This window comes from Ammodytes marinus (genome assembly GCF_949987685.1).
Source record: "Ammodytes marinus genome assembly, chromosome: 3".
In the NCBI taxonomy this organism is placed as follows: domain Eukaryota; kingdom Metazoa; phylum Chordata; class Actinopteri; order Uranoscopiformes; family Ammodytidae; genus Ammodytes; species Ammodytes marinus.
Window position 1 is genome coordinate 2,826,185 of NC_137232.1, and position 13,202 is coordinate 2,839,386.

A 13,202-nucleotide genomic window follows, 5' to 3' on the forward strand; every position below is an offset into this window, starting at 1 on the left:
GGTCGGGGGCATCCCCCCCAGAAGATTTTTTTGTGTTTTTAACATGTAATCTAAGCATTCTGGTGCATTCTGGCGAAGATAATAAAGGAAAAAGTCAATATTTATTTCAGCTCAGATGAATAGTAAAATTAGCAAGACAACATAACTTGCTAGCAGCCAGATGCCTAACAACTGCACAGAGGGACGGATGACCACTAGCTTTTGACCAAATATCTTGCTAAAAAAATAAACCTTTATTTATGAAAGTCTGCCCTTGCTAAGAAAATGTTACACTCGCTAACTACAAACTTTAATTTTTTTATTCAGATTTCAAAAATCTGCTGGGACACGTGCCTATACACATGCGTGCCACCCATGCATGTGTATAGGCACGTGTCCCAGCAGATCATGCGTGCCACCCATACACATGCATGGGTGGCACGCATGTCACAAGCACACTTATGCTGTTTTCAAGACCTTTGCTGACCAGAGACCAGTTCTAGTGGCCACAGTCCTACCATTAATTTAGTAATTGAAAATTGCAAACTGATCTCATATCAGTGGATTGGAGTGTTTGTGTGATGAACTTGGCAACTACCTATCAAAAAAAGTTAAGAAAGAAAAAAAAATACATATCATCTCTGAACTAGGATACATATCAGGAAAAAAATTTAATTAAAAAAATAAAATGAAAATAAAAAATAACATTTGAACTGGGGGGGAGGGGGGGGGCACTGGGGTGGCCAGTAAGATTTCAGGGGGGGGGGCGTTTTTATTTTCGCGGGTAGCTTGCACATGCATGCACAAGCATTATTTATTAAAAAAAAAAAAAAAAAAAAAAGGGGCCCCACACTAGGACTTGAAACGGGCCCCCAGATCGTTAAGGCCGCCCCTGTGATAACGACAGGACTGGACTCCTACAGTACTAAAGACGACAGGGCAGTCATTTTCAACAATGAACATTGTGTGCACTGCCTCACACACAAACTCTCAGTTCAACCAAGTCCACAAACAAAAATATAACAATTTAAAATAGCGTTTTTCTCTTACTATGCATGTTGCTTTGTGGGACTTACTTTTAGCATGGAGAGAGCTGAAGTGGCGCCGAAGATTTGAAGCCTTGAAATGCGCAAATGACACCTGGCATATAAGCAGAATGGCTTGCCATAACGTTCAACAAAAAATATAAACTCTCCCACTCTGTTTCGGAGCGAACTTGACACAAATAGTTTACTCACGGAAAACCTCCCTCCAAGCTGAGCGGGCAGTTTTATGTTGCGTCCGCACCAAACGTTTGCGAACGTTATGTTGCGTCCTCAATTAAACATTTGCGAACAGGCATACACATAGGGCCTACACATTGATAAAATAAAAAATGAAATAATAGACAACATGTAAAACGAACGTAAGAGCCGCATGAAACGTTTGCGAACATGCACACACATAGGCCCACACAAAAAAAAAGTATTAAAAAAAATAAAAAAATAAAATTATAATCACATAATTTGATATGAACTGAAGAGCCGCACGAAGCTGTGCAAAGAGCCGCATGCGGCTCGCGAGCCGCGGGTTGGCCACCCCTGCTTTAGACCATTGAGCATACTTGACATCTTCTTTTTTTTTTTTTTTTTTAACCTTTATTTATACAGGTAAATCCCATTGAGACCGAAGACTCTTTTGCAAGGGAGACCTGTTTTCCTTTCCCACGTTACCATTCACACACACATTCATACACCGATAGCAGGCTAACTATCGACATTCACACGAGGCAAAAAGCATTGTCGCTGAAATTCTTATAAGACCTAGCACAGATTATCTTTGACTTTGCTTTTGGAATCTTTGACTTTCCAGCATGCCAATACACAGGCCTACTGGGATTGTGACATTAAAATAACCAGGGAGTGATGCTGGAGTATCTGAACAGTTGATTATTGATGTACAATTTGTCGACTACCAGGGCAACGCAGCTGTTATGGCTCCGATGTTCTTTCATGATAGGGAAAAGTACTTTACGCCTGTCATGTATCTCAGGAGGGAATTGGTCATTCATGCCAAAGGAGGTGTTCCTCAGCTCTCTGCCCCTCCCCTTGACAAGCTCCTTCTTGCACAGGGTCTGTCCTTTGAGGGTCTTCCCACTCTATGCACACGGGAGAATGTGACACCCTGAACAGTTTCACTAGGCATGTTAAACTGGTCTGACATAAACTCCCTAATTACTATTTCACAGTCCTTACCCTCAGCCTCTGGTATCCCAGTAAACACAATGTTGTCTCTCATAGAGCGACACTGTACATCCAGAAGCGATTCCCTCAACTTCTTGTTTACTGTTTCAATGGTATTAACTCTGGCTTTCATAAGTTCCATCTTACCCTTCAGTTCTACATTGTCCTTGACCAAATCTGAAATGAGTTCTTGACTGAACTCTAAGCTTTCTTTGAGGCCATTTATCTCATCCATCATAGCATTCAACATATCCAGTTTGTCAAGTTTCTTGTTGATGGACTGTAATGTTATCACCTTGCTGTCCCACTCACTAATTGCCAATGCATCATCTGATGGATAATCATCACCACTCTCAGCATCAGAGCATGTCTTTTTATTTGGAGATGGTTTAACAAAGTCAGTAATCTTCTGCGACTGGGTATCTTGTTTCAGCTTCTGCCTGTGAGGCCTTGCAGCCCTTATCTGTGATTTACTCATGATATCGTAGTGATAACTATGAAGTTCCCAAGCTTACTTATCTGTTTTAGCAGATCCAGCGCACCTCTTGTAACCCTGGTTACCCAGGAGAGCTGCAGTCAAGGTGGTTGTAAGCTAGCAGCTGGAGGCTAGCTTGGTGGTTGTAGGCTAGCAGCTGGAGGCTAGCTTGTTGGTTGTAGGTTGGAGGTTAGATGCTAGCTGGCAGAGGCTAGCTTGTTGGTTGTAGGTTGTAGGTTAGATGCTAGCTGCCAGAGGCTAGCTTGGTGGTTGTAGGCTAGCAGTTGGAGGTCAGATGCTAGCAGCTGGAGGCTAGCTTGGTGGTTGTAGAACAGTAGTTGGTGGTTGGAGGCTAGCAGCTGGAGGCTAGCATGGTGGTTGTAGGCTAGCAGGTAGATGCTAGCTTGGTGGTTGTAGGCTAGCAGCTGGAGGCTAGCATGGTGGTTGTAGGCTAGCAGGTAGATGCTAGCTTGGTGGTTGTAGGCTAGCAGCTGGAGGCTAGCAGCTGAAGGCTACCTTGGTGGTTGTAGGCTAGCATGTGGAGGCTAGCTTGGTGGTTGTAGGCTAGCAGCTGGAGGCTAGCTTGGTGGTTGTAGGCTAGCAGGTGGAGGCTGGTAGCTGGAGGCTAGCAGCTGAAGGCTAGCTTGATGGTTGTAGGCTAGCAGGTGGAGGCTAGCAGCTGGAGGCTAGCTTGGTGGTTGTAGGCTAGCAGGTGGAGGCTAGCAGCTGAAGGCTAGCTTGATGGTTGTAGGCTAGCAGCTGGAGGCTAGCTTGGTGGTTGTAGGCTAGCAGGTGGAGGCTAGCAGCTGAAGGCTAGCTTGATGGTTGTAGGCTAGCAGCTGAAGGCTATAGCTTGGTGCTGCTGTGGAGAACACAGGCTGCGCTGCGGTGGCACGGAGGTGGCAGTTATTTGCAGTTGCTGTTTGACACAACGCTCAGTTTATTGCACTTGCATCAAAATATTTAATTTTGTTAAACTTTATTTTATCCGTTTTGTGCCGTTTTGCACACGTATATAACATTTTAAAATTGGGGCGGCCCGCCGGCCTAAAGGCTACAGACACTAAAAAAAAAATAGAGAAAAAAAACAACGATTTTCCTCATCCACCAATCAAGTTCATTTGAAACGAGGAGTACTCGATTACTAACGTCCATCCCTAGTAGCTACAGAACATATACTGTGCTGTGTAATAACAGGGTCGAAAAATGGGGGAAAAGTCGCGGCTTATAGTCCGAAAATTACGGTATATAAGTTCTGATAGAAGAACTTATTTCATTTGCAATTAGTACAACAGGCTGTGCCTGTCTTGTCCCGACTCCCACTGGTCACAGCGGCCAATCAAATCAGAGGGAGGCAAGTTTACTTCAGGCCCGTTCTGACTGTGGCCTTCAGTGTGTGCACTGATTTTCCGCCAGCATGATATTAATATAATAACTTCTAAATATTTGTTCCAATAAACTTCAAAATCAAGGATGCACACCTTCGTGCCGTGCGTAAGCCATATGCGGAAGCTCAGGCCGATCTGACTAACAGTCAGAGAGATATGCAAGTCACAGACAGACACACAGGCTGTGTCTGATTTGAGGGGCCGCAGCCTGCGAAGGTGACCGATTGCATCATAGCGGCGCGCAAAGGCTTGTCCCATTTGGAAGGCTCCTTCATTTGCGGCCGAGAAATGCAGCCTTCGTTTCACGGTTTTGAAGGGTCCAACAGATGTGTCCTTCGCGGCCCAACATATCCCAAGATTCATTGCGTTTTTTTCAGAGATGGCATAAAATAAAAATTAAAATAACAAAACAGCAACGTGTTGCTCCATCTTCTTAACTTTTATCTTCATTTCTTTTTTTTCTTGTCTTTTCTTTTATTTCTTCTTGTACTTTTATTTCTTTTCGTCTGGTAGGCAACTTCTTTTTCTTTTCTGGCTTGTTACGCAAACCGGAAATGCTCGTAAACGGAGACATGCGGAGACCGCCTCATTTAACAACGCTCGTTCGGCCTTCGATTCGGCCTTCACGGGCTATGGCCTTCATATACCGTGTAGACCGCGTCCTTAGAAGGATGCGGCCCCTTAAATTAAATGAGATAGAATATAGATAAAATATAGATGAAATGTCACAAAGACAAAGGATATGTGCATTGATTTTAACACCAGCCCTCTCAGAGCACAGTCATAAAAGGACAGGTTATCCATGATGTAGAAAGCTACAAGAACTTGGGTTCAATCATCGGTAATAAACTACATTTGAATATTGAAAATACGTGAAGGGTCTGCAACGCCTTCACTGCCTGAGGAAATTGTCTCATTTTAATGTTGACCAGACCCTCACTCGTATATTGAGTCTGTTTGAACATTTTCTATGATTTGTTGGTATGGAAATGGAAAACTACCTCCCCATTAAGACCAAAAGATTTAGAAACTCATTCATCCCCGCAGCCATCTCCCTGTTCTCTGGGAGAAGGTAGTTGTCCTATGCTATTTATTATATGTATTGTTATATAATGTACTACAACATGGTGATGTTGCTGTGTTACTATTGTTGTTATTTATTGATTGCCAGGATGACTGCATCTTAGGGTATTTTTCATGTACAGTATGTTCTGGTCTTGTCTACTGTGTTTCTGTTTTTCATACCATAAAACAAGTTACCCCTCAGCGACAAATAAGTTGAGTTGAAGTTGGTGATCTTTTTAAGTCTCATTTAAAAACATACTTTTATCGGAGAGCTTTCCCTGATTTATTTGATAATTTGGGTTTATGCGTCATTTATTCAGAGAGAGAGAGAGAGAGGAGAGGAGAGGAGAGGAGAGGAGAGGAGACACTGTGGATGTCTGATATATCCTTTCTCTGGCTGTGTTCGGAAAGCCATACTAACGTCCTACTCATACTAATTTTGACTTCAATTTGAGTATGTGACGGTTGGGTATGCGAGTTTGGGTATGCGAGAAATTCCCGGATGAGCACTAACTTCCGGGAAGATTTTGGGTATGGATCGATTGGATACTTTTCATACTCAACCGCCCCACAATGCATCGCATCTTTTCAAACGACAAGGAAGTTTTTTTTTAATTCTTTATTTACAATTCTGCATTTCCTGCACAACACAGGACTGTATGTAAAAATCTAGTTCTATATCTAACCTGTGGAGGGCGGCAATACACTGAACAGCGTCTAAACGGCCGGAATCTTATAAAAAGAAGAAGAAATTCTTTATTGCATGAGTATACTTCAACTGAAAACGTTTTGACGCACCTCGCATACACAATCGATTTTTGAGTAGACAGTATGTAGTATATAGATGTTGAGTATGTAGGATGTAGGATGTTAGTATGGCTTTCCGAACACAGCCCCACTCTGCCTCTTGTTTCCCATCATGCTCTCTGCCTCTTTCGCCACCGGTGGTGCAAAACCACGTTGCCAAGGCAACCCGAGTAAATGAGAGATGAAGCCCCGAGGTAGGATGACAGGGAGGTGGGGTGGCAACATGCCTGTGAGAGTGTGAGTGTGCATGAATGCATCCTCGTGGAGGGGCGCCGACCATCCACACACAATAACAGCCTGCTTTAATGTTGTGTGTCTGGGGAAATAATGTCCACTGACATGTGACAGATGAACCAGAGAAGGCAGCCAATATGAAGCCGGAGAGCTGAGTGAGCGCAGAGCTTACCCATACTCATCCAACTCATGTTGCAATGATGTCTCGCCCAGATTCTATGTATTATTGTTTGTGCATCATCAATGCAGATGTAAAGGTGTGTGTGTGTGTGTGTGTGTGTGTGTGTGTGTGTGTGTGTGTGTGTGTGTGTGTGTGTGTGTGTGTGTGCCTGTTGCCATAAAGCTTGCTCTCCTCCGTTTGGAAACCTCTCTCTAGAGAGAAATGTGGTAGCCATGTGGCTCGGGCTAATGGACAATTAATGGGCTTGCAAACAGCTCGGCTAGTGCCTAAGTGCCTGCAGATAAGGCAGTTTATCATATTCTGTACTCATAAATCCAGAAATACATGTGCAGTACACACACCATGCACCCCCCTTACACACATGCACCATGCACCCCCCTCACACACGTGCACACACACACACACACACACACACACACACACACACACACACACACACACACACACACACACACACACACACACACACACACACACACACACACACACACACACACACACACACACACACACACACACACACACACACACACACACACACACACACACACAAACCTAGAAACATGCTAGAGCAGGGGTGTCAAACATACGGCCCGAGACGAGATGATTTGATCAGGCCCGCGACCTGTAGAGCATAAATTTCTGAGTATGTCAAAAAAAAAGTAAGTCTCTAGCCCATTCCTGTGAGGAGTTATGAATTTTTAAAGAAATAACCGAAATGCTCACTCCTGCCGCTAGGGGGCAGCCTAAATAAAAAAAGCACATTTTAGCAACGTGGGAAATGGTAAATGGCAATCCTGCTTCACCGCTATTAATGTTTCCTACAGTGCTTTATGGCAAAGTAAAAACCAAAAAAAAAAAAACATTTTTATTTTTAGTACATTTATTTTATTACTTTTTTATAAAAATAAAACTATTTTTATTTTTAGTGCTGAACAATTAATGTACTAGCAAGCGTGGTGTGTCTGCGGCTCTGTGTGCGCAAAACGAGCAGGAGCATGCTAGTGTAGGCCTACAAGATTTATTTCCTAATTTTCAATGCTGCTTTATTTTTATGTTTTAAATTGGGAAAAACGAATTCCAAAACAACCAATAACCTCTGTATTTAAAAATAAATCAAAACAGTAGAAGTTGCACTTTTATTTAATTGTATTTTGTCTGCATGTTTGCACAAAATGTGTCCCTGTACATATAGTAAACAAAATTGGACAACTGTAAGGTCAGTGCCTGTTGTATTTGTGTATTCAAATAAACAGTTGTTTATTTCATTAGTGCACATTGGCATCTTTGAGCAAAATACCCCCAAAATTTTTGCTGCGGCGCTACGCGCCGCACCTCCTATTCCCATGGCCGGCAGCAACCTTTACTAAGACATCTCCTGGGGGGTACAGAGATCCCTTGTGATCCGTGATAATGTAGGTTACAAATGTAGGCTGAGTGATAAAGCATATTACTGAAAAACAAAGTTAGGGATTTGGAGTTATTTTGCCATTATTTTACTAGTCCGGCCCACCTGAGATCAGAGAGGCTGTATGTGGCCCTCGAACCAAAATGAGTTTGACACCCCTGTGCTAGAGGCTTATCACAGTGGGCCTCATTTATCAAACTTGGGTGGAAACTGGTGCAGATCTTGGCGCAAATATCACCCTACGCCAGGTATCACGTGGGATTTATCAAAGAGTCGTATCTCGCCAATCTCGGCATACGCCAGACCATTATTGATGAATACGGCGGCTGAAAACAATCGTAATTTTAATATAACGCCCCTATATTTTCTCAGTTTAGAGGCGTTGCCCAGAGGTTTTACGGCATGGATATGCACATTACGGTAAAGAAGAGGAACTTCTCTGAAGTAGAAATAACATACTAGTAAAAAAAAAAAAAGTTTCATTTCGGAGCATTACAAGCAGCATCACAGAACGCCAGAGGTTTGCGGAGGTTTGCGTTGAAATGTGCGTACACCCACTTTTCTGGTCTACACACAATTGATAAATGAGGCCCAGTGTGATGGCCCAGTGAGGCCACAGATTGCTCAGCTTTAGAAAACACTCAAATGACCAGAGATTGTGTCCTCCAGTGATGAAGTGAATCTGTAGTTTTTTTTTAAAGATATTTTTTGGGAATTTTTATGCTTTATTGATAGTGCAGAGAGACAAAGGAGAAATGGGGCAGAGAGGGGAGTGACATGCAGAGAACGACCGCGGGTGGGAATCGAACCCGGGTCTGCTGCTGCTGCTGTAGTTTGTTTTACATTGAGTTAATGACATGGTATACGTACAGTCAAAACAGGAATTATTCATACCCCTGGCAAATTTTGACTTAAAGTTACTTTTATGAAACCAGCAAGCTTTTTCTTGATTGGAAATGACACAGGCTTCTCCCAAAAGATAATAAGACGATGTAGGCATCATTGTGGAACTTGTTTTTTTCAGCTTTTATTAACATTTGAACAAAAATTGGCATGTCCAAAATGATTCATACCCTTCTCAATAGTCAATAGAAAAGCCTTTATTGGCTATTACAGCAATCAAACGCTTCCTATAATTACTGGCCAGCTTTTTGCATCTCTCCACTGGTATTTTTGCCCATTCATCTTTGGCAATGAGCTCCAACTCTTTCAGGTTGGAGGTTCTTCTTGCCATCACCCTGATCTTTAGCTCCCTCCACAGATTCTTAATTGGATTCAAGTCAGGACTCTGGCTTGGCCACTTTAGAATGTTAATGTGTTTGTCTGCTAACCATTTCTTCACCATTGCTGTGTGTTTTGGGTCGTTGTCCTGCTGAAATGTCCAATGGTGCCCAAGACCAAGTTTCTTTGCAGACTGCCTGATGTTGTTGTTGAGAGTCTTGATGTATTGCTCTTTTTTCATGATGCCATTTATTGTGATTAGGTTCCCTGGTCCATTGGCTGAAAAACCCCCAAAGCATAAGGTTCCCAACACCATGTTTGACAGTGGGTATGGTGTTCTTAGGGATGAAGACTTCAACTTTTACATTTAGTTTCATCTGACCATAAAACAGAAGACCAGAAGTCTTCTTCTTTGTCCAGGTGAGCATTTGCAAAGTCCAAATGGGCTTTTGTGAGCCTTATCTGGAGAAGTGGTATCCTCCTTGTGCTGCGTCCAAGGAACCCAGCAGTGTGCAGTATCCGTTGGATTGTCTGCCATGAAACTTTGCCTCCAGCAGAGCCAACATTAACCAGGATGGCCTTGGTGGTGATCCTAGGATTATTTTTCACCTCTCTCACTATCCTCCTGGCCAGTACAGGTGTAACTTTTGTCTTCCGACCACGTCCTCATAGGTTTCCCACCATGCGGAACTTCTTGTGTTTTTTTAATAATACGAGTGTGTTGCCTTTCCGAGCATTCATTTAATTGTCTTGCATTTATTTCTGAAATAGTTGTATGTAAAAACGGGATGTGGATAATTACTTTACAGTTGAAATTAGCTAAAGTATAAATTCATATTATTTTGATGGTTTAGGTTTGCGATTATGTCACTTCCGGTTTAGTCACTTTCTCTGATGTCACTTCCTGTTCAACTTACATGTGTAGAAGGAATAGCAGACATGTGCATCGGAATGTAATCCGCTAGCATCCACTTGAAAGCATCAAAGAGGCAATGCCGTAAGTTTGTTTACTCGATAGAGGACATGTTTAAGATAATATATCACAGTGGATTTAGTTAAAAATTATGTTTGATGTGTTGTTTAAGAACGTTTTTAGATAGCAATTGTGTACTAGCTAAAAACAATGCTATTGTCAATCAGAATGTCTACATACAGTGTTAGACAGTTTATATTAATTACAACTATGTACAACATGCTGTTTAGTCAAAATGTACACTCAGTATTTTTGTATCCTTTTATTTACAGTTTTCACCGTCTGAATTGTGACAGTAAATGGTCAGCCTTACTACGACTCTGTCTTCATTGGCTACGGTTTAACTCGGTGTTAAGTCAGAGTTACAACACACTGCACGAGAACACTACAACGACAACGACCCAAAACAAAAGTGGTGAAGAAATGGTTAGCGGACAAACACATTAACGTTTTACAGTGGCCCAGCCAGAGTCCGGACTTGAATTAAATTGAGAATCTAAGGAGGGAGCTAAAGATCAGGGTGATGGCAGTGAGACCCTCCAAACTGAAAGAGTTGGAGCTCATTGCTAAAGATGAATGCTCAAAAATACTAGTGGAGACACACAAAAAGCTGGTCAGCAATTATAGGAAGCGTTTTGCTGGAATAGCAAATGAAGGCTTTTTATTTTGATTATTGAGTAGGGTATGAATAATTTTGGACATGCCACTTTTTGTTCAAATGTAAATAAAAGCTGAAAAATATATAGTTTTTTCCACAATGATGCCTCTTGTACATCGTTCCAATCAAGAAAAAGCTTGCTGGTTTCATAAAAGTAACTTTACAGTGCGTTCCAAATTATTATGCAAATGATATTTTTCTCAGATTTTCCTAAATAGTCGATGCAAATGACAGTCAGTGGCCGCGTTTCCCAGATTCGATCGTTCTTTGGGACCAAAGAAGGCTCGAATGAAGGGTTCGCCTAAGAAGGAGCGCTAAGATACGGGTGTTTCTCAGATGCCGTCTTAAGTCCCTTCTTTGGAGAGCCGTAAAATGAAGCGAAAGAAGCATCGAAAGACGCTCTTAGTGGGAGCAGTCCACCGCGGTGGTGCTGAAACTGAATAAATCGATGCCAGGCGAATCGATCACCCACCTCTTTATCAGCGCATAAGTCACACACAGCGCCCCGTGGTCCCCCCCACACAGGTGGAATTAGGCTACGCATGTATCGTGTGTGTGTGGGGGTGCGGGTGTGTGGGTGGCAACAAGTCTATCCAAGTAGTAATCAAGCCCATTATTGTATATATACCCCGTGGATATAGCACACACATGTGAGAATGGAAGAAACAGGCAGCAAAAGAAACAAGCGGGCACCGTTGTTTACCGCAGAGGAGATGGGCGTCTTAGTGGACGAGGTCTGGCAGCACCAGGGAGTTTTATTCGGGGGAAAAAGGGGCAAAAAGAACATCACGGTGAAGAACCGTGTTAGGCAGGCCATAGCCGAAAATATGTCCCCCTCCAGCGTGTGGCCTGGCGTGCTGTAAGGAAGAAGTGGCAGGAGTTCCAGAACCAAACAAAAAGGAAGAGTGCGAAGGTTTCACTAATTTCCCATAGTGCTTGAAACATGTGGCCTGCTTAATAGTGTGGAACGTCCTTCTTAAGTAGATTTCCTTTGATTGGGATCACCTGGCAAGCTAATTATCATAGGTGTATGAGATTGATTTCAATGATCCAAGGTGCCCTGAGACACAATATCACACATGAGTTTTATTGAAAAACAAAAAATGTAATGTTTATGACACTTCAATCCAATTTGCATAATAATTTGGAACACAGTGTAAGTCAAAATTTGCCAGGGGTATGAATAGTATTGCCACCCATCCCGTTTTTCCCAGAATTGTTCTCTTTTTTCACCAGCTGTCCCGGGAAAATAAAAATATCTCCCGGGACACAATTTGTCCCGTTTTTTGGGGGGGAAATGCCAAAACCTCATTTGATTTCCTTCGTTCAGTAGTCAAGGCCGTTTCACACGGGCCGAGGCATTTGTTGCGCCCACTAACGCATTCTCAATGGAGAGGCGGGCGGGCAGAGAGAAGGCGCAGCGTTCCGTCAGGCGGCACGACAAGCGGGCAGGGACGGTCTAAACGATTTTTTTTATAAATAATGCTTGCGCATGCTCCCCGCGAAAATAAAAAATATTGTGGAAACCAGTTGGTTCATAGACAGATTATGAGATAACGGGCCCAGACTCTTAAAGGCCCCCCACTCCTCCCTATCCAGTCAGGTACACTGACTTTTCCGCATAGATACATACAATTACTGGCATGAACATATTAAAAGACGTCAGTGTTTCCCACAGGATTTTGGGATACTGTGGGAGGGACCCTGGTCCTTGTTGGGTGGTCCGGGGGCATGCACCCCCACCCCCATACAAGGTCCAGGGTCCCAACCTCAGTCTCCCTATTTAGCCTACTGTAAAAAGCACTGTAGGTGTGTATGGTTATTATAGGTCATTACACTGGTCAGTCTGAACTGGTAGCCTAGTAATGGCCGAAGTGTCCCTTTTTTTCCTAAATCCAAGGTGGCAACCCTAGGTATGAATAATTTAGGTTTTGACTGTATATAGCAGGGGTGTCCAAACTAAGGCCCGCGGCCCGCTTTTTATTGGCCCGCGTCCGATTTTAAAAATATAATGTAATATGGCCCTTTGAATTTTTTTTTTGCATTTCTTAGTTAGTTAACCCACTAGTGCAGGGGTGTCAAAACTGATTGATTGGCCTGTGGCACATTTAAAAAATATAATGTAATATGGCCCTTTTAATTTAAATTTTTTTTAAATGCACTCATTATATTACAGAGAAACATGTCCCATAAAATAAAAAGAGCACCAAACCCATCCCAGAGGACCCTGCATAATATTTTATTTAAAATTAATATTATTATGGAAAATCCATGTGTCCTTCTCCAATAGCTTCTAATTCATCTGACAGTGTCTCCATTTTTGTTTCATACAAAATTCTTCAGCTTTAGCCTCTTAATTTCCCTCTCAAAGTGCACCAGATTCATGCATTTCACTTTAAAAACTTTAAAAAAATCTCCGGGGGGGGGGGGGGGGCATACCCCCGGACCCCCCTTGGAGTGGCGGGATCTCGGTTGGCTACTATTTTAACCCAGCTGGACATTGGACGCAAAAGCAGAAAACACTGGGTGTATCAATGGCATTTAACAAGAGGGGGAATGTATGTGTTTAATGTGCAAGTAAGTGTTGCCGT

At 42.7% G+C, this 13,202-nt stretch overlaps 1 protein-coding gene across 1 annotated transcript in view; it reads right to left on the reverse strand.

The window, feature by feature from the left end:
• Positions 1 to 13,202, reverse strand: part of sgsm2 (small G protein signaling modulator 2) — a gene marked incomplete at both ends in the record, with an annotated part of 206,273 nt that overhangs the window by 111,151 nt on the left and 81,920 nt on the right. The window lies entirely within an intron of this gene.